The following is a 27739-nucleotide window of genomic DNA, read 5'->3' on the forward strand; positions in this document are numbered from 1 at the left end:
ATGGAGGCCGGTGCCGAGCGAGTTTCCAGTCAGGCGGCGGCCGAGGGCGGCGCAGAGGAGGCGGCAGCGCCCGGCGACGGCAGCGGGCCTGGGGGCGGCGAGGTGCGCGGGCCGCGGGGAGCCGCCGTCGGGGAGCGCCCTGCCTGGCGCAACCGGCTGCAAGCGGGGCCCCCCGCCGCCGCCCCCCGGCCTGGGCCGGGCCGGGGAGCCGGGCCAGGCGGTGGGAGCGCGCCGTGCAGGGCTTTCTGCCTTCGTGTTCCCCACCGGTCCATTTGGCAAGGAGGTGGGTCTCTGAAATGCGGGTTTTTCCCAGGCTTGCATCTCTCCTCTCGCCTCTGGGTTTGGGGCAAACTAGGCGGTTTCGCCTTATTTCTTAATAAAGCGAGCGCTTTCCCAGCTCCCCTGCAACATCCGAGCACCTGCTCGGCCAGCGCGCTGGCCCTTGCCGCCCTTTGGGGGCATTCTGTTGCTCTGTGTTCAGGTTAATAATATATTTGCTGCTAAAATGCAAATCGGGACACAGGTTCCCAGATAACATGCTTTTGCCCCCCTGCTTCGAAGGACTTGGTCTGCCCTCACGCTCAGGGTAAGCAGATGGCTGCCGTGATGCCGTTGCCGAGTCCTGGGTCGCTGTCGATGGCTGAACGTGGCCTCAGACCCCAGTGGGGAGAGCGGGAGGCCGGCAGGGGAGGAGGGGATGCTGCCGTGAGCTTTTGGTACAAAGTTTAACCTCTGAAGTGTGAGTGCATCTTCCTGTATGGTGAAAATACCATGAGGAGTGACTAATGTTTCCAGTTCCCTTGTGAGGTTTTTCTCTTCTGCGCCACCTGTGAGTACTGAGCTGCCGTTTTGATTGTCAGGGAAAGCTGCCACGGCAACGTAACTCGAAATCATCCGTTAGGGATCGGTTGTCTGCACGGTGGGACATCTCTTTTTCCGCTAATGAGCTATACCATTGCGCAGATAGAAAACTTAAAATTAGCTCTTTTTCTCTTCCTCTGGAACTCCATTTGCCTATCAATGCTCCCAAGAATCGGTCTAGCAGAGAAACACAGCCTTAATTCTGGCAATATAAAGACCTCGGCATTGCTCCTCACTGTTGTCTTTTGGGGGCAAACTCTGCGTTCTAAGCAAAAGTCCTAACACGCATCAGGCAGAAGCAGTAGCAGCAGCTCCCTGTCTTCGGTGATGATTATTGTGGCAACTCACTTGATAGAGGGTAGTAGTTTTCGGGTTTTGTTGATTGGGCTGAATTTGCATTGGTGACCTAGAAATGAAAGTCTCCATGGCACCATCCTCTGACGAGGCCTTAGGGAACTTACTTAGCACTTTTCACCTTTTTTTTTCTTTCAAACTAAGAATAGTCATAGTTTATGCTACAGAATACCAGGGCTACTTTGTTCTCCATAGGGTTCATCCTATCCCTTCAGTTATGCTTTTATTAAAGACAAGCTATATGATTGATTAGGATATTTAGGTGATTTAATTTGAAGAGAAATAACACTGAAGACACACAAATGCCTTTAATAAAGCATTTAAGGAATTGAGGTTTTGATTTAAATGGGAATTTTTTGAATTACAAAATTTTGATTAATTTCTATAAAACGTCCCCCAAATGTCTGTCTTTTTGCTTAAAAATAATGGATACCTTAAAGTGTTTGTGGCTACAATCAATCACAATTGATCAAATTTCAATCAAAATCCATCAGATGAGTGGGCTGATAGTTAAGGATTTCTTCACTGAAGAGAAAAGGGATTATGGACAAGCTTTTGACTTAGTGTCTGTCACCTTGATACAGTTCAGCACTATGTTTACGTACGATACGATGTTTTTTCAGAACTTTCTACTGAGGGTCAGAAGTGCCAGTTTTAGAGTAGCAATCGAATTTATCTTTTTAGCAGTAGTGCACAAAGGTGTAATCTCCAGGGACTTCACCTGCAGCTGGAAATTAAAGACCTTATGGCAGGGCTGAAGACGCATGAGATCAGCAATAAACATATATCGTTTTATTTAAATATTATAATTATTTTATTTATTATACATCTTTAGTTTTATTTTATTTATAGTATATGGCAATTGTATTTTATTTATTATATATTATTAATTATATTTTAAATAAATATAATAATTGTATTTAATACACAATTATTTTGACTACTCACTGCAGACTGCATTTTATTGTACTTTAAGAGTATGGGTTGTTAGGTTGAGGGTGAGTAAAATTCATCAGAAGGTAGGGGTTGGGCATTTATTTGAGTGATAGCTCTTTCTCCAAGCAGAGTTTTGTCATTTGGAAGTAGGAATATTTTCTATGTGTGGAGGTTCTTTCCTTCTGTAATGAAAAAATTGATTTATAAGCATGTTAGCTAGGTGTTTTTCGTTTGGTTTTACTGGGTTTTATGTATTCGGCTGCTTGTTTTTTAGCAAAATATGTGTTTTCATGGCTATGCTGAATGCCCTGTTTTGTCGGATGCAAAATTTCCCAACCAAATGTTTATTGGGATACAGGTCTTTGTGAGAGGTGTTGAACACTTTGATAGGTCTTGGTTTAGCCTGCATCATTTGGCAGCATATCAACGATATGAACACTGAGACACATCTGCTAAAATAGTATGATCTTCCATCATGACTGCTACATGATGGAAGAGCTGCTGTGGCAACTGGTAAAATCTTGGTGGAGTTTTGAAGACAGTGACTACAGTGAAGTTGAGATTTTGCCTAGTCTTTCTTAACTGTATAACAGTTTCATCCTCAGTTTCCTTCACCTTGTTAGTGCTGCTCTGTTGCATTAAGGAGGCAATTAAAAATTCACTTATTTCTGTCCTCTGAACGGTATCATTCTTACTGTCCCTTCTCTTTGTGGTGGATTACAGAGATACACGGGACAGTTCTACATGGACCATCGCCATGGGAAAGGGATATGCTACTGGCCTGATGGTTCCAAATTCATTGGAGCATTTTCTCTCAGCCACGTAGAAGGCTATGGGACTCAGGAATGGAAGGACAGCAGAAAATTTCAGGTAACTGGAAAAATGTTGTGCTGTTACCATGATTTCCCTGCCTTTCAAAGTCAGCATGAGTACAGGAAAATTTGAGTGTTTTTTTTTTTTTCCAGGCAGCTCCATTAGTGTTTGGGTTGTTTAGAGCAAAAGTGTCATGCTTCAGTCTCCAGTAAGCTAGATTGCTCTCTTGAACTACTCAACTTCTACTGTACACAACTTTTGCTTAGGGAAATATTGAAGGAGCTAATGTGATACTGCCTGTCTAGAACTGAAAATCTGATGCCTGGAAGAGTTTCTTTTTCCAGTTTCTAATGTAGAAGTCTTCGGTATTTACTCCCCTTGCTAGATGAAGAACTCATTAGCTAGTCAGTACTCTCAACAGACATATTAAGAAGCCAGCAATATGAAACTGAAAAATACTGCATTTGAAGAAACTGTGGAGACAAAGAGCATTCTGGAGTATTGAGATAGCTAGTTGTCTCTTTTGTATCATTTCCAGGCCTGCTGCTACTAGTAGAAGCTAGAAAACTTGTTTTCTAAGAGTTTATAATTCTTTGTTTTCAAAGAAGAAGAAGGTGTATCTGAAAAGTGCCCAGCGTAGGGCAGCCCTCCCCTCATACTGATACATGGGTATCTTTGCAATAGGAAACAGTGCTTCATCAGATAATCCAACAGATATAACAAAACAATATACAGCCTTTGCATTAAGTTGACCGACAACAACATAACATTCTTGCTGAATGTTGATAATGTGGCACTACTTATGGATTTAGGAGAACTTTAATTTGAATAGATCATGTATAATCTGAAACTAAGGGAAAAATAGAACACCCTCAGGTTATAATCAAACTTGAAATTTTATTCTTGCCAGTCATAGTGCGTTTTCCTGGTTCTTTATCTCCATAGCTAAACAGTTCAATGAGTGAAGCAGTTAATTTGTGTTCCAAATAGCTGTTCTGAGGTTGTGATAGCCTTGTGTGAATATGCCTTGAGCCATGTGTGTGATCCAGAAACACCGGAGATGCATCAGCCTGCTTGAATTTGGAAGCGGTGCTCATGCATTGCTTAATATAGTGTCATATCAAACTAGGATGGTTTTCTAAGGAGGCTAAAACTCCTGTCTTGTAGTGCTGTATTTGTGTCTGAGACTCTTCTGTTGGCATGAAATAAAAACATGTGTTGTCATGCTTGCAAGGTTGTCCTGAGGTTAATTACCATGTTGTCCTGAAGTTAATGACCATGGTAAGAAAAGAAATAGCTGGGAACTGCGCTACCTTTCCCATACTCTACGCCTGTGCAGTTGTGTGTCAGAGGTGTTTCTTCTGATTTGGAAAACATTACTGAAAATCTATCCTGGTCTAAAAAGTAGCAGTGTGGCTAATGAATGCAAAGCTGGATACAGAATAGTATAAAACAGAATCCTGCTCAGGCTAAAATCTACGTGAAATTTCATCTAAACATAACATCCCAATGTAGTTAAATTTAGGGCCTTCCACTGTTCTTGTACTGGAGAAGTTAATGTGTTTGTCATTAAATGAATCAAACTGACTGTGAAGGCTTTGTAGTACAGAATGGCTTCAGCAGTTATTACTCTGCCAATAAGAAATGGACCAATAAGACACAGGCAGAACAGTTGAGATAGAAACCAGACTTTAATTGTATAACTTGTTTGATCTCTGATTGATACTAACGAGCTTACTCGTTTCTTAAGGGGCTGTACAACTCTGATGAGCGATTTGGACCGGGAATTGAGAGCTATCCAGATGGCTGTCAGGATGTTGGCTTGTGGCTGAGGAATAATTAAACTGTGTACTGAAGTACCTGGTTATTTTTCTGTCTCGGATCATCCAGAACACTTCAGATATGTTGATGCCAGTTCTCAAAGGACGTATATTTCTGTTGAGGGGGACCCATTTCTCCGTAGCTATAAACGTCTCCCCTTTGATGACAAGAATATTTTGCCTGAAGGAGTTTTTGCCTATTCCCATAACACAGATCATCTTACTTTGACTTGCACCTTTCCGAAAGAGTGTGATGCTTCATATTTTCAGAATACCTCCAAGCTGCCTGAGGAAGAACCTTGGCCTGTTGCAAAGTAACCCCCTTACTGGTCAGAATGCAGATGCGTGTTTATAAGCACAGGTAGCTGTTGATCATTTGTTTTTTATGTATGGATTTTTATAAATCATATCTATTATTTTCAAATATAAGTTGCATGATTGAAGCTGCTCTCCAAAAGTTTTTTTATAGTCTTGAGATGACAGGTTGCCAATGAGGATTTTTTTTAAATGAAACAAACAATTTGCGATACCAATGGTACCTTTCTGTGGTTGTCTTAACTCTTATTCTACTTCAAGGCTATAGAAAACATGCTGCAGCAAGTCTGCAGCTACTTGTAACTGCCCACTGAGCCTTAGGTTTATATGTAGCTTGATACTTGTACATGGAGATGTTCTTTGGGCAGGCAGAGTATGTTTTGGTTTGCTTTGTTGCTGGGAACACGTGCCACATGTGTGTATTTTATAGCCATAGCTAAAGCTGGTTATATAAATCAGATACTAAACAGATATGAATGTGCATGCTAAATATTCTGTTTGTAGAAACACTTGGCAGTTAGATTTTGCTTTCTAATTTTATAGGTGTTGGATGGCTGGACATTTATGAACTGTTCTGTAGCCAAAATCTGTGTGCTGCTGCCAGCAGCCCCTAGACTAGTTTGCCTTTCTGCCTGTAATTTAAGCAAACTTATACTATCTGAAATAGTTCTTAAAATGATAGCTGTTCATATTTTTGCATCTTACCCAGCAGCATGTTTTGCTCTTGATGTGTTTTTTCTTTAATTGCATTAGCGGCCTAAGAGTACCTAGCTGCTTAAATGCATCAGTGCTTTTTTCTCCTTTGCTAGGTGCTGTGAAGCAGAGTTTACTTCAGATGTCAACTTCATTCTCAGTGGAGTCCGCAGTACTTATGGGCCTCCAGGCCCCAAAGAACTTGCCTCAGAGCAGTTAATTCAGAAAGCGGCAAAAGGAGGCTTTGATGGGGTCTATACGATTCTGAGGGATGAGCTTGCTCATCCGGACGTAGCAGACAAACATGGATACACAGCACTTGCTGCTGCCGCTGTAAGACTCTGAGAATGACTCTTTACCATATGATGAGAAATTCCTGGTGTAGTAGCCTGGATTAGATTTTTCTCTTGTTCCATTACATAGTAAGTGTGAAGGGAGTGTTCAGTAAACAACAAAAGAGCAGGTGTGGCATGAGGAATATCTGTAATGAATGGTATCATGCCAAACCCCACAGTAAATAATAGTCTACAAAAAGAAGCACTTCAGTAAACATTAGAGATTATTTCAGCTGTCAAGTTTGTTTTCCGTTTGTGATTATGCAGTGGACTAGATCTGCGTTCTTGGGTATGACCCTGTCCTTATTACTGTTTTTTTCTTGTCCAGTCATAATCACATTCAGACAGGGTTATTTTGTTTTTGCTGGCAAGGGGTGGTGGTTAGAAACTGTGCATGCATGACTTGCTGTAGGGGAGGATGACCTCCGCTTTTCTTTGTGCCCTTTTCAGCTACCTGAATAGCTGGCATTCATTGTAAAAGTCCAGCAAAATTTAGATAATAATTTAGGGTGCTATATTTCTTTCTGTGTGTGAATCCTCACTGAGTTCCTGTGAAAGCTGGTAGAAATTGTTATAAAAAAGAGAGGAAGGTCAGGGATGTACTTGAGGATGCTCCAAGATACACATTCTGAACCCCGTAAGACATGGTTCAGTATCGTGTTTTTATTGTGTGGCAAATATAAACCTGAATTAGTTCAACAGTGTTGGCTGTCACTACTTTCAAACTGTGCTGCCTATTCTTTCCATGTAGAAACCTGCAAGTGCGTGAGTGTATGTGCAAGTACAGATGTTTACAAAATAAAATAACATCCTGAAGCATTTTCTCCTCTACAGGTTACTTCCCACAACGATATTGTCAATCTTCTTCTCGATAGTGGAGCTGATGTGAGTAAGTGTAGTGATGAAGGATTATCTGCTCTCTCCATGTGCTTTATTCTGTATTATCCAGCAGAATCTTTTAAGGGTAATATTGCTGAGAGGAACCTGCACAGATGCAAGGTTGGTTTATTTCTAATCTAAAATGTCAGAATCATGATATATTATCGTCTCAAGCTGTAAGTTTACTTTTCAGAATTACTTTACTGTGTTGACTCCCTAGGAAAAAGCCAGAACTTTTGTGCATCTTGCACTCTGAGGATGCAGAGTATTCTCTGCTCTTACACTACTAAGTCCTACTTCAAATGACCAAGCTCCAGTGCAGAAACAAGCTTACTCTGCAGTTGAAATAGGGCACTGTATTAATAGCACAGATGTGAGGCCATGTCTGCTAGGTATTTAAGACAGTGAAGATGCAGTGGGCAACTGGTGGGAATTACGAAAGCATCCAAGCAGGACAAGAGGATTTAGGTGGTTCCGATAGCACAGAGTCCTGCTGGCATGGTTGAAGTGTCAAGCAAGAAGCAATTCAACTGTCAGAGGAGTCTCTTGACCCTTAGGGAGTGTTTACAAAGGAAGACTCATGACCCTAGGCTTCCTCCTGCTGAAAAGAGAAGTACCTGCTTTAAATTGTCCTGTGGAGGAGCATGATACATATTTTGTAAGAGTACAAACCATGCAGTGGGGAAGGAGATGATAACAAGGGTGAAGCAGAGGGTCAGGAGTCGCCAAACAGTCTGAGAAGATAGAAGGAATCAAAGAGGGGCCTAGGCAGGTAGGGACTGTGTGGTCTTGGACGTGTTTCAGAGGAGGCTAGAAATGTAAGGATGTTGCTGAGGCTTTCAGAAGAGGCTACACAGGTCTAAATGCCCTCAAGAAACTTGTTGGAAATGAACTACAGAATAGTTTTTGGTTGCTGTAAAATACCTGTTCAAGTTCCAAGAGTATGTTTAAGTGGTGGCCCGTTACCAAAGTTGCAAGACTTTTGTGGGAAGGAAAGAAAGAGAGAGAGAGAGATGTATATAAAGCAGATGCTCAGAGATTCACAGAAAATCAGTGTGAAACTATTGCTTCTCATTTTGGAGTGAGAAAAGGAAATTAGGAATAAACAGGATTTGTTTCTGTCACGGTCTCTAAGATTCAGAAAGGAAAATGTGCTTTGCTTTCTCTTTTCCTCTGAGTTGAATACGAATCCAGAAGATTTGGAAACAGTGGTCTTGGAGGTCCTAGTTCTACATTCTCGTGCAAAATAATGCAGGTTGAAAATCTGTAAGAGTCTTGTAAACATGTTTTACTCACAAGGGAAATTGAGCAAGAAAATGTTCAGTTATTTGGTTTATTTAAAAAATAACTTAGCTACAAATTACTTCTAAATGATTTCCCTATCTGTTGTTAACTGAATTCCATTATTATTACATGCTCTTGTATTACTGTTATTACTTGTATTATTGTTCTGATGACTGAATATGCTGACTCACCCATTGAAAGTGTGGTTTTTCATTTTTGTAACTACTTTCTTTTATTTTTTTAATCTTCAAGCAGAACGAACAATCAGAACCGTCAGAAACAGCTAATGTGTCTGAAGGCGTAATCGCAGAGTAAGTCTCACTTATGCCCTATGAATGGGAGACAGAGTCTCCTAAGTCTCTTTGAACATAGAAGGCAACAATTAGTATTTCACATATTTCACAGAAGGGTGCAGCTATTGCAGGAAAAGCTAGTCAGATGTCAGTATATTTTTGTTTGTTTAACTATAGAAATCTCGTGTTCATATCAGTAGAAGCCACTCGTTTATATGCTCTGTTATAATTCAGGTTGGCAGAGTGTGAAGAGTGAAGCTGGAAAGTGTAGTTCAAGCTAAGGACCTCATGCTTGAACAAGACAAGATTTCTTGATTGCATACTTTGCAGCTTGTCACAGTCTGCTATGCACACCTGCAGTGTAGTGTGGACATGAGGAAAGATAAGAATATATTCAGCTTACTCTTTGAAGTTTTGACTACATTTGACCATGCTGGTTGTTTTCTACAGGTGTCTGTTTAGCCGCGTGGCCTGAAATGTAGTCTTTTTGTCTTGCTTTTATGGATCCCCCAAAGGGCCACATCTTGCCTTTTGTTTTGCCTCCAGAGCAGTCCCCAAAGATGATGAAATTTTTGTGTTGGGTTTTATGCCAGCGTAGGTCACTTTGACGTCTTAGAATTCCCACAATGAAAATTCCCTGTTGGCCTTCTTGCCCTTCATCCCTTGCATTTGGCTTTTGTGGCACATCTTGCCACCTCCCTTGCTTCTCATATGTATATTGTGTGTGTGTTGCATGTTTTTCATTGGAATATAAAGATGCACTGAATGTAGGGCTTGTGAGTAAAAATGAGTTAATGCCATGTGAGAAAAGAGGAGCCTCTGCCCAGATCACTATGTGGTAGAGTTTCTGGGTGATATCCAAGGACTGTTTGCTTTTTTTGATGGTGTTAGGTTTCTTTTTTAGGGGTGTGCATGTGTATTTTGCCTCCATGGAAATACAGATGGAATCATCAGCCTGCTGAAATACACTGTCCTAGTCCAGCATAGCTCTTGTTCCAGCTTTGGTTAAGGGAAACACAGAAAAAGTATCTCTGTTTTCTTGGGATGGATGAATGAAGTACGATAGAGGAAAGAACCTTCCAAACGGTCTTAGATGACAGGAAGGAGGAGTCAGTCTGTTTCTGTCATTAAACAAGTCTCACACTAAACGTTTAGAAGTGACACATGAGTGAATAGTGGAGATGCAGGGAACCTTACTTTGCCTATCCATTCCCATGCAACCCGAAGGAACTGCTTTTAAGTGCTGCCTTTTTAGTTTGGAGGGGTGAGATACCCTCTTCAGGTAATAATATTGTTGCCTGGGTGGAGCACGGCAGTTGTTGTGACACTGCTCTAAAGAATGAAGTCTTGTCTCTGCCAAATGCCATTTTTAATGTCTGCACCTGGGAGTCATCTTAGTTCACCATCATTTAGAGGTTTTTTGCAAGATGCTAATGAGTGATTCTGGTATTTTCCATGTCAACTTTAGACAGCAGAAGAGATGGGCAACAATCCAGCTGCTGCTTCACCGAGGTGCAGATCCCAATGCATGCTGGATACCAGCACCCCTTCTCTTCCTTGCCATTAAAGCTGCAGATGCAGAAGCAGAGAAACTCCTCTTAGAAAGGGGAGCCAGGACTGATGTGCGGCTTCCATCCAAGGTTTTATTGCATTATAATTGATAATGATGTAGGATTCTAGATGAGTGCAGCAGCTTCTGTGTCCTGCTGTAAAATCTGCAAGTAAGAACCAGCTTTAGAATGGACAAAAAGCTGTTTAAAGTGATTATCCTGTTCAAAGAACTATTTTATAGAAAGAACTCAAAGCTCCTTATTCCCTGAGTTTTCCTTCCTCATTATGTTTTCTTGTTGCCAAGCCCATGAATGACTGGGGAATGCTTGTGAAGCTGCTCCTCAAGTTGGTAACAGCTGTTGTGATTTTGGTACGTTGTGTATCTGGTACCTTGAGCTTTCCACTGTCCCGTAACTCAGTTTGTAGGTTCATGGTGGCTGAAAGTGAGACGTGGGAAGAGGAAGCTGGGATTATTCTTTTGAAAATATTTGGTACTGTTTTAAGTTGCGATAAACAGGAGTCTTAATGCTATGTTTCTTTTTTCAGTTTGGGGGTTTAACCCCTCTCCACATAGCTGTATCTATTCCTGGGGAGGAAGGAGTCCAGATAACACAGTACCTCCTGCATTCTGCATCAGATCTTGATGCAAGGGCAGAAGATGGAAATGAGGTATATGGTCCAGACCAGGTATGTTGCTTTGTGAGCTCAGCTTCTTGCAGCTCTTGAAGGCTGCACAATACATAAGCAGAGAGTTGAGCTTCCTGCCTGCTTGATTTCCGTGAAATTTTTGCATCCTACTGGAATAACTATGTTCCTTTAAAAAAGAAAAAAAGTAAAAAAAAAAAAAAAAAAAAAGCCACTGGAGGTCTGTATTATTGGGTTACAGTAAACACATCCATGTGTTTTGATGCCCCAGAACATTTTTGCTGTCATACCTTGTGGCGGACAGATGAGTGAACTTTTGCCTTGAACATTTCTTGGTACATAAGATGCAAGCGAACCATAACCCCGAACAAGCCATCTGTTCCCAGCGGAAACAGGACTGAGCTGCTGCGACCCCTGAAATGGTCTCCCTGCGACCATTCAGGACACACCGAGCCTGCGCTGAACCAGACCACGATCGGGCAGAGACTTTGGGACCTGGACTGCAAATTACTGCCGCTTAGCACAACTTCTATAAAAGTTGCTTAGCATGAGTAGCTAAATTTGCTGAAGCCTTAGGCCGCACTCCCTAGTTCAGTGAGAAAGGGCCCCAGAGCTGGTGCAGACTGGAAAGATAAGGGAGTTACCAGCAGTTTGCATTCCTATGCGTCACACTCCGGGAGGGAGGATGTCAAGGCTTTGAAATAAGGCCTGCTTGGGCGCCAGGACCCTGAGAAACAAAGCCTCCCCTCACTGCTGAAACAGTGTTAATTAGGGGGGGTCTGGATTGTATCCTCTTCATCAGGACCTTGGAAGATAACACTGTAAGTGTTAATTGCTGGAACAACACCTGTTTGTCAAGGCCCTGAGAAAGAAGGGCAGAGTAAAGATAACAATGATGAGACCCAATAAGGGAGCAGGAGACCCCAGACCCAAAGATTACTATTGGTCTGAACTGCCGCGTGAGGGGTGGGAAACTTAATTTGAAAAAGCTATAATTGCCCAGGGATTTCTTTGTTCAGGGTCCCTCTTCGGAGGCACCCAACTCGAGCTGTTACTACTGCACGCGTGTCATTACAATTTATTTATTTAATTTGCCTTGATTTGGCTCCAAACTTTTCAGCGGGAACCTAGGGTCGGACCCTGCTCAAGTTGTAATTACTGCACGCGCATCGCTAAAATTTACACCCAGGGTGAAGAGGACCAACGGGACGCCGCTGGATCCACGGGTGGTGATATCTCTTTCTCTCCCCCCCTTTTCTCTCTCTTTCTCTCTCTCTCTCCTCCCCTTTGCCTTTCCCCACCTTTATTCCCCACTCTGTGGAAAATAAAGTTAAAAGGTTGTATGATATTTGACCGGTTTTAGCGTCTTAATCTCGTCCTTGGGATCGTAACGAAACCCTCCCGATATTGGATCGGGACATCTAATTGGCGTCACGGACAGGATCCCTTGAGACGAGAGTGTCGTACAACCTTATGGTGTGCTGAGCGAGTGTGTGTACGAGACGTACGAACAAGTACGAAGCGAGTGCGGAGTTCCGATCTGCGGTTCCGCTCTCCCGCGAGGGAAGCGGCCGGAGACGAACGAAGCGTAAGGAAGGAGTGAATGCTGAGATCTTTAGTATATTAGTTGGTGGTTCGGCTCCTGAGGGTGTATAGGGGAAACTTGGATTTTAAGGTGTGACCCCCTCAGGATGAAATCCCCTTTGTAGGACGTTTTTGAACTAGTTTGTGGTTTGGCTCCTGAGGGTGTATAGGGGAAACTTGGACTTTAAGGTGTGACCCCCTCAGGATGAAATCCCCTTTGTAGGACATTTTTTGTAGTAGCTTACGGTTTGCCCTCCCGGGAGCGTATTGGGGAAACTTGGACTCATTTAAGGTTTGGCCCTCCCGGGACGAAATCCCCTTTGTAGGATATGGCTGCCCAGAAGGCAGGCGACTTTTGTGGAGAAATCGAGAAACTATATGACCTTTTGGAAATACACTGTTCTCGCCCCTCGCCCTCAGGACGAGACTGGGCACGGAACCATTGGTCCCAATTGCAAAGTGTAGTGGACCGGATAGCGGTCTTGCAAAAAGAAGCTAAAGTTAAGAGAGGAAAAGGGAAAGCTATTGTTTGTGCCGTGTTAGGAGCGTGCCTAGCAGCTGCGGTGGAGGAGAAGAAGGGGGCACCTTGTCAGGCGGAGGCTGCGAATGCCGCGCTGCAAGCGGCGGTAACAGCCCTGCAAGAACAATTACGGGAAACCAAGCGTGCGCTGGAGGAGGAGAAACACCAGGGTCTGATATTGAAAGAGGAGCTAAGAAACCAGCTCCTGAGGGAGACAGACACCCTCGCCGAAGGTGAGGTGCTGCCTGAAGGAAAAAGGGTACGCCAAATTTACCCCCAAAGGGACCTAAAAAGACTAAAGGAGGCCGTAGACGACCCCCCCCATATGTGCCCACTAGTCAAAACAGAATATATATACGAGGATGATAGCGACAACCGCCCCCAGGTTGTTACCAAAGAAATCCCTTTCACAGCTACCGAAATGGCCAAGCTGCGAAAGGATTTTGCCAGAACGGCTAGGGAATCTGAAACCGAATACGTGTGGAGGGTATGCCTGTCGGGGGGGGGACGGAATCCTGCTATCTGAAAAGGAGGCAGAGGGATATTGGGGCCCAGGCGTGTTCCTGACAACCGGCGATCGCCGAGCCCCGTGGTCCCTGACTCAGAGGGCCGCATATTGGGCAGGGGGGCTGAACCCTTTGGAAAGGGGGGATCCCCTAGCTATAACAGGTTCCGTCGATCAGTTGCTGGAAAGTGTACAAAAGGCAGCTTGTCTGCAAATGATGTATGATCGGGAACTCAAGCCAAACCTGAGCTCTCCGATGTTATCGCCAGTAGATCCCGAGAGGATGACACCCCTAATACGGGGACTTCCTGATTCCCTGAAACCTATTGGGATCCAATTGCAGGGGAGAATCCAAAATGTACCCCGCGAGGAGAGAATTGCGGCTGCCCTGGAGGGGATGGTAACCCCCGAGCATCAGCGGCTGGGAAAAAAGGTGTGGACCTGGGGGGAGGTAGCCCAGGAACTGATCAATTATGGGAGGAAATATGGGCCAGTCGGCCGGACTTATCAAAAAGCAGAAACTAGGGCCGTGCGGGCGGCAGAGCCAGCAAACAAGCCGCTGGCATTCTCTGGGAGGAGCCCAGACTTGGCCAGAAGAGAAAGATCCCTGACCCGGCAGGGACTATGGCAATTGGGGCTGCAAAAGGGTGTGCCCCGAGACTTGATGGACAGGCTCTCAACCAAAAAACTAGAGCTTCTGGTGCGAAGGTGGTCCGGACAGGGACTCCCGCCCAGACCGAAACTACCTTCCACACCGGTGTTAAACGTGGGAGAGGGGTTTGAGGGGGATGAAAGGGAGGCGGAAAACTAGCTCCTCCGTCCCCTCAGGGTGAGGGGGGAGGCAGAGGGTGGATGTTTATAAGACAGCTCACCTGCAATATCAAAGGGGATTTGTTAATCACTGTAGCGGTGGGGCCAAAGAGAAGGCCTGTAACCTTTTTAATTGACACAGGGGCCCAAATTACAGCACTAAAACGGAGTGAGGCAGAACGGTGTGGTATCTCGGCCCCCTCCAAACACCTAATAGTTTTAAATGCTCTGGGGAAGACCCAGACTGTGCCCATGACCCCGGTAACATTGTGGTTACCAGGGGAAGAGAGTCCTGTGGACACCATGGTGGCTGTGGGGCCTTTTCAAATGAACCTTTTAGGGATAGATGTCCTGAAGGGGAAACAGTGGCGAGATACCCAGGGAAATTCCTGGTCTTTCGGTGTTCCTCAAGTTAGAAGACTAACCAGAGATTTCGGGGTGGCAGTGCGCTTGCTGCAAGCGGCACCTCCCCTCCCCCCTTCCCGGCTGACTAATGTAAAACCCTACCCGTTACCTTTGGGAGCCAGGGAGGGTATTACCCCAGTATTGGAGGACCTGAAAAAACAGGGAGTTGTGATCCCGGCACAGTCCCCCTTCAATTCCCCTGTATGGCCAGTTCGAAAACCAAATGGCAAGTGGAGACTAACCGTAGACTATCGGCAACTAAATAACAATACAGGCCCATTGACGGCCGCTGTGCCAAATATTGCTGAGTTGATAACGACTATCCAGGAGCAGTCCCACCCTGTGATGGCAACAATCGATGTCAAAGACATGTTTTTTATGGTCCCTTTGCAGCCTGAGGACCAAGAGCGTTTTGCCTTCACGTGGGAGGGACAGCAATACACGTTCACCCAACTGCCTCAGGGGTACAAGCACTCCCCTACGCTAGCCCATCATGCGCTAGCACAAGAGCTTGAAACTGTCCCCATACAGGTGGGAGTCAAAATTTATCAATACATAGATGATGTGCTCGTGGGAGGGAGCCGGGTAGAGGACGTTGAGAAAACGCAGTGCGACATTATTGCCCACCTAGAGCGGATAGGGCTGACAATTCCGCCCGAAAAGATCCAAACTCCCTCCAGCGAGGTAAAATTTCTGGGAATTTGGTGGAGGGGAGGGATGACCTGCATTCCCCCGGATACCCTATCCTCATTGGACTCAATTAAAATGCCGGAGTCCAAGAAGGACTTGCAACATGCTTTAGGGCTGCTTGTGTTTTGGAGGAAGCACATTCCCGATTTTTCAATTATTGCTAGGCCATTATATGACTTACTATGGAAAAGGGCTCACTGGGAGTGGACCTCGGTCCACGATGAGGCGTTGCAGCTGCTGGTCTTTGAGGCAAATGCTTACCAGGCCTTGGGGCCAATCCACCCCACCGACCCTATCCAGATTGAATGGGGGTTTGCCCGGACCGGACTCTCTATCCACCTGTGGCAGAAGGGACCAGAGGGGCCTACACGGCCCATCGGGTTTTATTCACGTAGCTTCAAAGACGCTGAAAAGCGGTATACTACATGGGAGAAGGGGCTGTTTGTAGTCAGCCTTGCTCTAAGGGAGGCTGAACGAACTATTCGAAAACAACCCCTAGTTCTCCGAGGTCCATTTAAGGTAACCAAAGCAATCCTGGCAGGGACCCCGCCACTTGACGGGGTGGCTCAGAGAGCCTCTGTACGAAAATGGTATGCACAAATAGAGCATTATTGTGAAATTTTTTCTGTAACGGAAGGAGCCACTAAAATATTAAATATACAAGATGAAGTAGACTTGAATAAAGAAAACCCCCAACTCCCCCCTGTAATTCAAGTAGCTCCCCCATTTTCCGATCAGATCCTAAATGCATGGTTCACAGACGCTTCCTCAAAGCGGGAAGGGAAAACCTGGAGATACCGGGCTGTGGCGCTCCAGGTGGGGACTAAAGAGCAGATCATTACAGAGGGAGAGGGCAGTGCACAGGTGGGAGAGCTAGTTGCAGTGTGGAGCGTATTCCAACGCGAAAGCCAGGCTACTTCCCCAGTACACATCTACACAGACTCTTATGCGGTGTTCAAAGGCTGCACGGAATGGCTTCCTTTTTGGGAACAAAACGGTTGGGAGGTTAATGGAATACCAATCTGGCAAAAGGAGAGGTGGCAAGATATCCTTGCAATTGCAAAACGGGGGAAGTTTGCAGTGGCATGGGTGGCTTCCCACCAACAAAACAATACCCCGACGGGCCGGTGGAATGCTGAAGTAGACGAATTAGCTCGGTTAGCTCCATTACAAAGTGCCCAGATACAAGAAAACTGGGAGTACTTATTAGAGTGGCTGCATGTAAAAAGGAGGCACTCAGGGATCAACGATCTCTTCCGCGAGGCACAAGCTCGGGGATGGCCGGTCACTAGAGAGGAGTGCAAAACTTGCATATCCGCCTGCGAGCAATGCCGTGTCCGTTTGGACAGGCACCCCCTAGAAAACGAGCCCCTGCACCTCAGGGAAGGAAAAGGCTTGTGGGAGGCCTGGCAGATCGACTACATCGGACCTTTCCGAAAATCAGCAGGGAAATGTTATGTGTTGGTGGGAGTCGAAATAGTATCCGGACTTGCACAAGCCCGGGCCTGCACCAAGGCGACCGGAGAGAACACGGTGAAGGCCCTCAAGGAATGGTTCGGAACCTTTCCCAAACCACAGGCTATTCAATCTGATAACGGCTCACATTTCACTGCGAAAATAGTCCAGGAGTGGGCAGCTCGGGAAGGAATTTCGTGGGTGTTCCACACCCCATACTACCCACAAGCGAATGGGATTGTGGAGCGAACCAATGGGTTGCTCAAGCGTTTTTTAAAACCGCACAAACCAGGGTGGGATGAGCGAGTGGGGGAGGCAGTGACCAACGTCAACAGCCGCTGGGGGACAAATGGATGCCCCAAAATTGCGGCATTTTGTCCCCAAGCCCCAACACTCATACCTGCCTCCCAGAGCTCTGATTCCCCTGATATCCCATCCCGTTCCCCTGGCCAACCTGTTTTGGTCGAACTTCCCACAGTGGGAGCCGTACCGCTCGTATTAGACACTCCGATAAATAAATATACTTGGACAGCAAAAGATGCTAGTGGGAAAACCCACAAGATTCACACAAAATGGATTATTCCCTCCTTCTGACCCGAGGAGCGAGTTTGTTTTTTATTTCTGTTTTTAAGGGTGGCGATCTGACCAAGATGCACCTACTGCTCTGGACCATCCTGATTCAAGGATGCATCCACAGAGGCGACGAACGACCACTCCCTCTACCTTCCCCCAACCCATTTAATCCCTTCGAGAACAACGAGTTTGTGTTGCTGGCGAAAGCAGTAAGCCAAACTTTCAATTTAAGCCACTGCTGGGTTTGCGGAGGACCGCTAGGGTTATCAAGTTGGCCGTGGATGTCCACACCCCTCACCCCAGACCAGATCGTAAGCAATTATAGCGAAACCGTGGAAGACACGTGGGACGACAGTGGGACCTGGCCAATTCAGTTCCCAGCCATGGGGCAGTATTGTTTAAATCGTACCCAGGAGGGAGGAATTGAGGTGGGGGAAAGTAAATGTCGATGGACATTCACTCGTAGGACACTCGATAAAGACAAGAATCTACACCTATGGACTTGGCTCGATGAAACGGGGCGCGGTCGGGGATTTGAGGGATACTGGTCAAACAAAAATGAAACTTTAATTCTCCAACGACCCAATTATCCCCCTTACAAGCAAATCTGCAAATGGAGAGGTACTTTTGGGGCTTGGTATTGTACCGGCCAAATAGGTGATGGGGCAACCACATTTTTCAGCCCTCTGGGTGACAGAGACACAACTTACTTTCAATTTCCACCTGGAATAAATGGGCCATTTGCTCAGGGCATTGGAGCTAAGAAGGGGCATTATTGGATCTGCGGACACACAGCATATAAATTTTTACCTGCTGGATGGTCAGGAATTTGTTATATAGGGATTATCAGACCTTTGTTTTTCCTTTTACCAGAAACAGGCGGACCTCGGCTAGGCGTAAAGGTATATGATAACCTCGGAGACAGAAGGGTTGCCCGTAAGACGCGGTCCATTAAGGTAGATTTGGGTGGGACGCAAAAATGGGGAAATAATGAGTGGCCTCCTGAACGAATAATTCAACATTACGGGCCGGCAACCTGGAACCCTAATGAACCAATATCGGGGGCGAGGGAACCAATTTATAACCTAAATCGAATAATCAGACTACAAGCGGCTCTAGAAATTATTACCAACAAAACCGCTGATGCAATAGATCTTTTAACTCTGCAATCTCAACAGATGCGCACGGCAATCCTTCAGCACCGCATGGTTTTAGACTATCTATTAGCTGAAGAGGGAGGGGTGTGTGGGAAATTAAATATTTCCAACTGTTGTTTAGAAATAGATGATGTAGGCGAAGTAGTTCTCCAGTTAACCAAAGATATCAGAAAAATAGCCCACGTCCCTGTCCAAACCTGGAACAGCTGGAGTGGCGATTTGTGGGCCTGGTTACCGGGGGCACTGTGGGTGAAACAGTTAATATTGTATTTGTCATGCGTGGTTGCCGCTTTGATGTTCTTACCTTGTATAATTCCTTGCTTTGTTCAATTAATCCGACATGTTGTGTCAAATATGCAATTTGTTCCGACCACCTCACCTGACGGCATAAAGAAAATCCGTGCCATCCATCGGCCACGGCCAACCACAGTACCCATCATTTAAAACCCACTCCCAGTTTATCCTGAAGGAGGCAACTGCATATTAACATCCACAACGCATTTGCTAACTGTTTTATACTTGTTGTAACAATCACTTACCTTGTTATCTCAGTTTTGAATTTTGTTCTATGAAGTTAAAGAATTAGCTTGCATTGAGCAAGACCTCTGTTTAATCGCTGTCAAGTACCTTTCCTTTTACTCTTCCCACAACTTGTTCCCTGCGTGCTTCTATCTTTTCTATATTTCCTACTGGTCTCTCTCTCTCTCTGTCTCATATTATCACCATGGACGAAGGCTATGAAGACTTCAGGAAGGAGACGTACCAATCAATGTTTAAGTCACGGGGTGGTGTGGCGGACAGATGAGTGAACTTTTGCCTTGAACATTTCTTGGTACATAAGATGCAAGCGAACCATAACCCCGAACAAGCCATCTGTTCCCAGCGGAAACAGGACTGAGCTGCTGCGACCCCTGAAATGGTCTCCCTGCGACCATTCAGGACACACCGAGCCTGCGCTGAACCAGACCACGATCGGGCAGAGACTTTGGGACCTGGACTGCAAATTACTGCCGCTTAGCACAACTTCTATAAAAGTTGCTTAGCATGAGTAGCTAAATTTGCTGAAGCCTTAGGCCGCACTCCCTAGTTCAGTGAGAAAGGGCCCCAGAGCTGGTGCAGACTGGAAAGATAAGGGAGTTACCAGCAGTTTGCATTCCTATGCGTCACACTCCGGGAGGGAGGATGTCAAGGCTTTGAAATAAGGCCTGCTTGGGCGCCAGGACCCTGAGAAACAAAGCCTCCCCTCACTGCTGAAACAGTGTTAATTAGGGGGGGTCTGGATTGTATCCTCTTCATCAGGACCTTGGAAGATAACACTGTAAGTGTTAATTGCTGGAACAACACCTGTTTGTCAAGGCCCTGAGAAAGAAGGGCAGAGTAAAGATAACAATGATGAGACCCAATAAGGGAGCAGGAGACCCCAGACCCAAAGATTACTATTGGTCTGAACTGCCGCGTGAGGGGAGGGAAACTTAATTTGAAAAGCTATAATTGCCCAGGGTTTTTTCCTTTTTGGGGGGGAAACTCGCTCTCTTGCTCTCTCGTCCCTCGTCGGAGGCACCCAGCTTGAGCTGTGATTCGAGCGGAGTCAGCGGAACATCATCGGCCTCGGAGTGGTAGTAGCTAGCTTCTTCTCTCCTTTTCCAACTTTTCTCTGTCTTTTCCCCTTACCCTTGTTCCCCGCTTCCCTTCGCCTCCCCTTTGCTTTCCCCCCCACCTTTTCTCTCCACTCTGTGGAAAATAAAGCTAAAAGGTTGTACGATATTTGACCGGTTTTAGCGTCTTAATCTCGTCCTTGGGATCGTAACGAAACCCTCCCGATATTGGATCGGGACAGTTGCTCCCCCTGCCATCTTCTCGGGTTTTCTGATTACGCGTTCTTCTTGTGGTTTCACGCGCCTTTTCTCATCTGTTCTTCTTCTCCTGTCTGCTGTCTTTGCTGCTAGGAGGGATCATCGGCCATTCAGGGTGGTCCTCCCCTGCAATAAAGCTCAGACATTCATTAATTCACCTGACTCTCTGCTTCCTGTCTTGTCCTTGCCCTGAGGTCTGGGCGCACCCACTTCGCAGGGACCCATCTTACCACTTCTCCCTGCCTGACCGCTGCATACCCTCGTCCTTGGGTTACCAGCTGCCACCCCTCTTCCCATTCTCCTTTTTCCGGGATTCAGACCTTTACGTCTGGTCCCTTGTGCATCGCTCGGACCGCCCAATGCTTTTCCGCTGGCGTCTTGTTCTCCTCCCCCCTGATGAACTGATTCAGACCGAATAAGGCGCGCTTAATTATTTCTGATTGTTTGTGCGCGGGGATTCTTTGTGTATATCCTTCCCCCTCCCCAAGAATCTCGATCCTTTGCTTTAAAGTGCGGTTTGCTCGCTCGACAATGGCCTGACCTGTGCTATTATAGGCAATACCGTGCACTAGCTTAATTCCCCACCGTACGGCCCATTCTCTCGTGCTTTGCGCTGTGAAACACGTGCCGTTGTCTGTTTTAATAGTTTCTGGGGCACCCAGCCAGGCCATTGCCGTGTGCCAATGCAACTGTGCCGCCCGCGCTGTGACTCGTTTATGTTGGGTCGCCACGATGATACCGCTGTGTGTGTCCACTGTGACAGCCAGCCAGGGCCGTGGTCGAAGTCGCTGGCATATTGTGAAGTCCGTTTGCCATATTTGGTTTCCTTTCAGCCCCCTGGGGTTGATGCCGGCGCCCCACAGGGGTTTTTTTTTGGCAATACGGGCAAGCCGCAACCACTTCACGAGCTGTGGTGAGGGGGATGTTGCAGCTTTTTGCCAGTGCTTTTGCACCAACATGGAGAAGGTCGTGCACCTGCCTTGCTTCTGCGACTGTCCACACACCTTTGGCCGCTTGATCGGCTTTATTGTTGCCTTCTTGGTACACTCCTTGGATTGCCTCATGACTCCGAACATGAATAACAGAGGCAGTGGCCCGCCGCTGTTGTAGGGCTTCTTCTAGCATTAGCGCAATGGGCGATCCGGCCCATCCGGGATACGACATGTTGTGTAACAATTTAAAGACGAACATGGAGTCTGTCACTACATTCAAATGCTCTTCTGGCCACATTTGCAATGCCTGCGCCACAGCTCGGGCCTCTAGATGCTGTACGCTACTGTCCGGCTCGCTGATCTTCACTCGGTGCCATTGGGCCTTTTGATCTTGCCACACAATGACCGCTGCCCTGGTCACCGATGACGCGTCGGTGAACACTGTGCGCCCTGGTGCAGGTCGCTGTAGCACTCGGGCTTTCAGATGGGGCCGAAGGACGGAGAGGTGTGTATACATCTCCAGCACAGGCGATAATCTGATTGTTCCTGGGAATCCTTCTAAAGCTATTGCTATACTATCTTGTTTCTGGACCACGCTGTCCCATTGACTCCTTTTTACCGGCAGGTAAATGGACTCAGGCTCCTTCGCGAAGTGCCGAACGGTGGCGGTTCATCCCTTCTGTATCATCTGTGCCAACGCTGTTACGATTGTGACGTATGCCGTACTTATTTGGTTCGACACTATCCACCATACGACTTCCGGACGCTCCGGTGTCCCTTGTCCTAGAACGCCTATGGCTCCTGTTCTTGTAACTGCCACGTACAGATTGATAGGTCTGACCGGGTCGTATCTCGTTACTCCGCCCTTTGCCATGACATCTATTTTTCGGAGGGCTTCTAACGCGTTCGGTGTCATCTGCCTCGGTTCCCATGGTTTGTGGCCCTTGAGCAACTCGAACAGTGGCTCCATCCACTCCTTGGGAATACCTATCAGCCCTCGCAGCCATTGGAGAGCTCCAACTAATTACTGTACATCATGCAACGTCCGTATCTCTCTATTGAGCTTTATCGGCTGTGGCACCACAGCTCTGGGGAGGATGGTGGTTCCCAGATAGTCGACAGATTCTCCCCTTTGCGTCTTCGCTTTCTGGACGTACAATCCCGCTTCATTTAGGCAGTTAATTACTGCCTGTTCTGCCTGATCGGTTTCTTGCTGGGTCTCTGCAGCTATTAGGAGGTCGTCCATGTAATGGATGATAAGCGCGCGCGGGAGCTGCGCCCTTACCGGCTGCAATACCTTAGCTACTGCCGCCTGACAAATCGTAGGTGAATTTTTCATGCCCTGCGGGAGGACTGTCCATTGATATCGTGCTGCTGGCTCCTGCAGATTCTCTGAGGGCAGTGTGAAGGCAAATCAAGCTTTGTCCTGAGGGGCTAATGGTATAGAGAAAAAGCAATCTTGGATATCCATCACCACCACTGGCCAATTCTTTGGTATTGCTGATGGTAGTGGCAACCCCAGCTGGAGGGCACCCATCGCTTCCATCTGCTGATTTACCGCTCGTAGGTCGTGCAGTAATCGAAATTTAGACTTATCCTTTTTGTGTATCACAAATATAGGAGTGTTCCAGGGACTGTGGCTTTCCTCCAGGTGTCCCTGCTCTAGTTCTCTACTTACTATTTGTCGAGCAGCCGCCAATTTGTCCCCTGTCAATGGCCACTGCTCTACCCACACAGGCTCATTGGAGCACCATGTCAGCGGGACAGCGAAATGAGCCCCGAGGAGGTAGGCAGTGGCCCTTACCCTAAATTTGTCAGGTGAAAGCCGCTTTGCAATAAGGCATCTCGCCCTAACAATGGTTCCCCTATGGCAGTTATGTACGGTCGCACACGGATGATCTGAGCAGGCCTATCCGGGTCCTCCAATACAATTGTGATATCGGTTTCAGAAATCATAGCCTCCGCCCTGCCTCCCACTCCATCTAACGAGCTTGCCACTTTTGCTGGCCAACTCGATGGCCACAACCACGAGGGCACACATGTAACATCTGCCCCCGTATCTAGCATCATTATTAAGGGGATGCTAGGAGGACCCGCCCCTGGTGGGCCTATCAGATGCGCTTTCACTCGGGGTCTCTTCTCACACCCTAAGACCAGGGCCACGCGGGGTTTCCCTTCGGAGTTTGGTCGCTGGAGCTGTCCATCAGCGGTGTGTTGTTGTTGACGGGGGCTACTTGAGGCCGGCTCACCGGGGAGGGGTGGCCCCCTAGTTGCCCTCCCCGCTTCTCGTTTCCCGACCGCCGACAATCTCGTGCTCTGTGTCCTGGTTTTCCACAGGCCCAGCATGTAAGGCTCCCCATACCACCTGTTGGGCGCGCGTAACTTCCCTTATTCATGCACTGTGCTCTCAAATGGCCCATTCGCCCGCAGCCAAAGCATGGGCCTCCTTTTGGACCTCCTCTAGCTCTAACCTCCGGCATTGCCATAACTGCTGCAGCAATCTGTAGGGCTGTGGTCTTGTCCCGGTGTTCTAATACGTACTTGATCGTCTGCCCTAGACTTGCTCCCTTAGGCGCTGTTCTTAGGATTTCTTTTGTCAACTCGTTGCCCTGTTGTTTGATACATTCCAACATCACCGCTCCTTTTGCAGCGTCTGGTAAAGATGCAAGTTCTACTGCTGCCTGTAACCTGTCACAAAACTTGTCAAACGGCTCTCCCACTTTCTGCTTCACAGTCGTCCATGGGTCTGCCTGCTGCACCAGTGGCCCAATATCATCAAAGGCCTTTCGAGATGCTTCTGTTGCCGCCAGTATCTCCCGAGGTCTCAGGCCCGCTGCCTGCTGCTGGGGTGTAGCCATGGCCGCATCATTTCCTCTTAACCGCGTTAGGGTGGATTGGCCCAGTGGGTTCTGCAGGTCTGCCTGCGCGGCCATCAACGCCTGCTGCAGGCGCGAGGTCCACGCTTCTTTCCACATAAGGACCATCGTGGGCGATAAGACCAGTTGCGCGAGGGTGCGACAATCCCACGGTACTAGGCCTCCCGCGTGCGCCGCGTCCAGCAACGTCTGTGTCACCGGGTGTCGCAGGCCCTGTTCTTGCACTGCTTTCAATAGCTGTTGTACCGTCTTTGGGTCGAGGGGCACCCATTCCACTACCCCCCCCCGGGGCAACTCGTACTGGGAAGGCCCCTATTGGCGCACGAAACTTGAGGCCACTCAGGGCACATTCCGTCGCTATCAGTTTCCAGTCCGTTAGGGGAATTTCTTTTCCCCCTCCCGCTTGGGCGGAACCTGCTGTCTCTAATAGCCCTCTTTGTTTAGCTGCTGCCTCTAATAGCCCTCTTTGTTTAGCTGTTTCTTCTTCCAGAGCTGTAAGCAGCATAAACATCTGCTCCATATCTCTTGTGACTTTCCTCCTCCTCCTTTTTTTTTTTTTTTTTTTTTCCCGCCTCTGACTGCGGCGGGGGAACTCCGCCCTAGTTACTGCATCTTCGTCGTTATTCCTTCTAAGGAGTCAGAGTCTGTGCCTGAGTCTTCAGTCTCCTCCTTCCGCAATGCTGGTCGACGCCCACTCCTCTCTCGGCCAGCGCCATCTTTCCCCTGGTGCAGCACCCTCGGTCTTTCCCCTGCTTCTGGTCTTTCCCCTGCTTCTTCTCTTCTTTCGTCCTCCCACTGCACCCGAATCATGGCCCCCGGTAGCCAGTCTCGGGGATCATCCACTATAATCGGTCTTTCCTTTTCTTCTGCCTCCTCCACTTTCACCTTGCTTTCTTTTCCTCTACCCGCCACTGGCTTTTTCATATCTCGGTCTCCACAAAGGTCTCCTGCTTCTCCCCCTTCCATCGCCCTCATCTCTTTCCACAGATACCGCGGCGGTGGCGGAGAAGAGGGCATTATTGGGTAAGCCTCTGGAGTTTCTGCCTCCCCCTCTCCCTGCTCTGGTTCTTGATAAACCACCTCCTCCTTTATGTCTGTTTCCACACTCTCCGTTTTCACTTCATCCCCTACTATCGTCTCTCCCTCTATCGCCTCCGTTCGCTCCTCTGCGTTCGCTGCTGTCTGTGTCGCCATTTCCGCGGACATGTGCAGCGCCGCGCGGGCAGCCTGCCAGGTCTCAAGCTCCTCCCTAGTCCTTTGTAAAATGATCGTTATGTCTCCCCATGTCTTAAGCTCTGCGGCCTTCTTAGTGGCCATAGCTCTCTGAGCAAGCGCTCGAGTGCATTTCTCCCAGTTAGAAGGGGAAAAAATGTCCCCTGTTCTAACTATCGCTCCATCTTTCAGGAGCCGCCCGACGCAGTTCGCAACTGCATCCGCTCTCATAGAGAGCACCCATTCCCGGGCACCCACGCGTACAACCTTAAGTACCGCGTCCATGATCCGGATCCTCTCGACCGCCTGCGGTCCGCCGTCTCAGGTATCACGTCGGGGTCACCACTTGTCGCCTTCTGATGCGACAATCTCCCGTCCGCCTGAGATGGCACGGAGGCTCCCCCTGCCTCCGGGCCAATGAGCACTGACACCAATATGAGGATGCTGCAAATGGCGTTTATTGTACGTATGTATTCGCTTATATACCTACAAGCCTACTGCTATCTCTACGTCATATCCTTCCTCTTCCTTCCTCTTTCCGTGCCATTGCGAGATCTTCCGATCGCCGTTCCCTACAGACTCCCACTGCTACTGTTGCATTTCTGTGACCCTTCAGGAATTCTACTCTCTCCCTATGAGGAAAGATCAAAGTAAACACTGGGAAGCCTTACGTAAGAAGTACCTGAAGACAGCAAGGACAAGGTCGCCTTCATCAACAGCAAGAAGGGAAAGGGAACATCTGTGGAAGGCCCAGGTACCAGAAACCTTGTGAAACACGCAGTAAAATAGCATTTCTCTCCTCCAGAAGAGCTGAGCTTTGAAGGTCTCCAAGTCAGCATGGCATCATTGCTGCAAAATTGCAGGGCAGGTGACTCCTATCTGTCATGCTTGCCTGCTTATTACTGTAAGGGAGATGTAGTTAGAAAAAGCCAAAGGGCAAAGCCAGCAATCTGCCATGGTGAGCACATACACTGATCATCCCTCCCCCGAACTCAGACAAGCTCTGTTTCAGCTATCTGCACTTGCATTTGGACACATCTGTTCACAGTCCAATGACCTGAGCCATACCTAGACTACCTATAAGGCAGCTAGTTCTTTTATTTAGTCTTCACTGCATTGGAATGATCAGGAACATTATTCGTAATAGGAAGGCACATTTTCTGGAAGTTTAGTTTTTAACCGAAGCACTAGGATTTCCTTCCAAGCATGCTGACATTAAGAAAAGTTCTGCTTGTCTCAATGCACAAGGGATGAAGTCTTTAACTTCACTGGACAAAAAGATTTGAGAAGGAGTGTTGTAAACATGCCTTTGCAGCACTACAGGCCTTCAGTGCTGATCAGTGGTATGGCCTCTGCCCACACTTCCATCTAAACTGCATGCTACTTTTTGCCCCTGCATAGTGGTAGAAACTGTATCTGTTGAGATATTCTGGCTAGGTGCTGGATGAAATGGAAAGTAAAAAAGAGTTCTGAAAAACTGTGAGGGCTTTTGATTAGAAATTCCTTTAAAAAACACAAAACCACCACCACCAAAAAACAAAATCCCAACTCCTGGGGCAGGCGGAGGTCCTTCTTCTGGTTCCCCCTCTACTGCCACAGCATCCTGGCCAGAATTCACCCCTGGGATCTGTATGCTGGCAAACAGCCCTGTGTCTTTGCAGCATGCTTGTCTGAGATTCTCCCTTCCTTTGCAGAAACCCACTGTTTCTTGGGGCACCACGCAAATCCCTTCTGCCAGCATGAGGAGGAAGGTGACCAGCCCAGATCTCATAGAGGGAATGATGAGGAACTGGAAAGAGGATGGCGAATCATCCTCAGAGAAGGAGGGTGACAACTCTCTGGAGATACCCCCAAAAAGGTAAGTATGGAGCAAGTCGTGCCAAGGCCTGGGGCAGCTGAGTAGCACTGACCCATCTGCAGGGTCAAGGATCCAAATCCCTGATCCGTGGCTCTCCTCTGAGCTGTCAAGCCATGGGGAGACCTGGGGTCAGGAGCCCCCAACTCCAGGTGCCTTTCTGCAACCCAAAGCAAATGCCTAAACCTCCTGCTGTGGGCACCAGTGAGACTCTGTGTGCAGGGCCTGGGGAAGGTGAGAGGCAGGAAGGTTTCGGCCAGAGCGTGAGTGAGGGTTTCTTCCTGTTGTTCTAGGCCAATTTCCCCAGGGACAAGCCAGGCCCTGCTCGAGATAGTGACGTGCATCGTGGGACAGGTTGACCGAAGTCGGAGGGGACACAGGCATGAAGAGAGGGATCAGGAAGATAAGCTGAAGTGGTAAATATATCCAGATATGGGTGGTGTTTCCCCTCAGGCAACGCCCTTGCTTCCACCCCCAGCAGCAGCAGGGGAAAGAAGGGCTGTTCCCAACACACACTTCCCCAGTAGAGCCAC

General features: G+C 47.4%; 1 pseudogene; it reads left to right on the forward strand.

Moving 5' to 3' along the window:
• Positions 1-27565, forward strand: LOC135325769 (ankyrin repeat and MYND domain-containing protein 1-like; annotated as a pseudogene).
• Positions 27566-27739: the final 174 nt, after the last annotated feature.

This window comes from Dromaius novaehollandiae, unplaced genomic scaffold (genome assembly GCF_036370855.1).
Source record: "Dromaius novaehollandiae isolate bDroNov1 unplaced genomic scaffold, bDroNov1.hap1 HAP1_SCAFFOLD_60, whole genome shotgun sequence".
NCBI classification, from domain to species: domain Eukaryota; kingdom Metazoa; phylum Chordata; class Aves; order Casuariiformes; family Dromaiidae; genus Dromaius; species Dromaius novaehollandiae.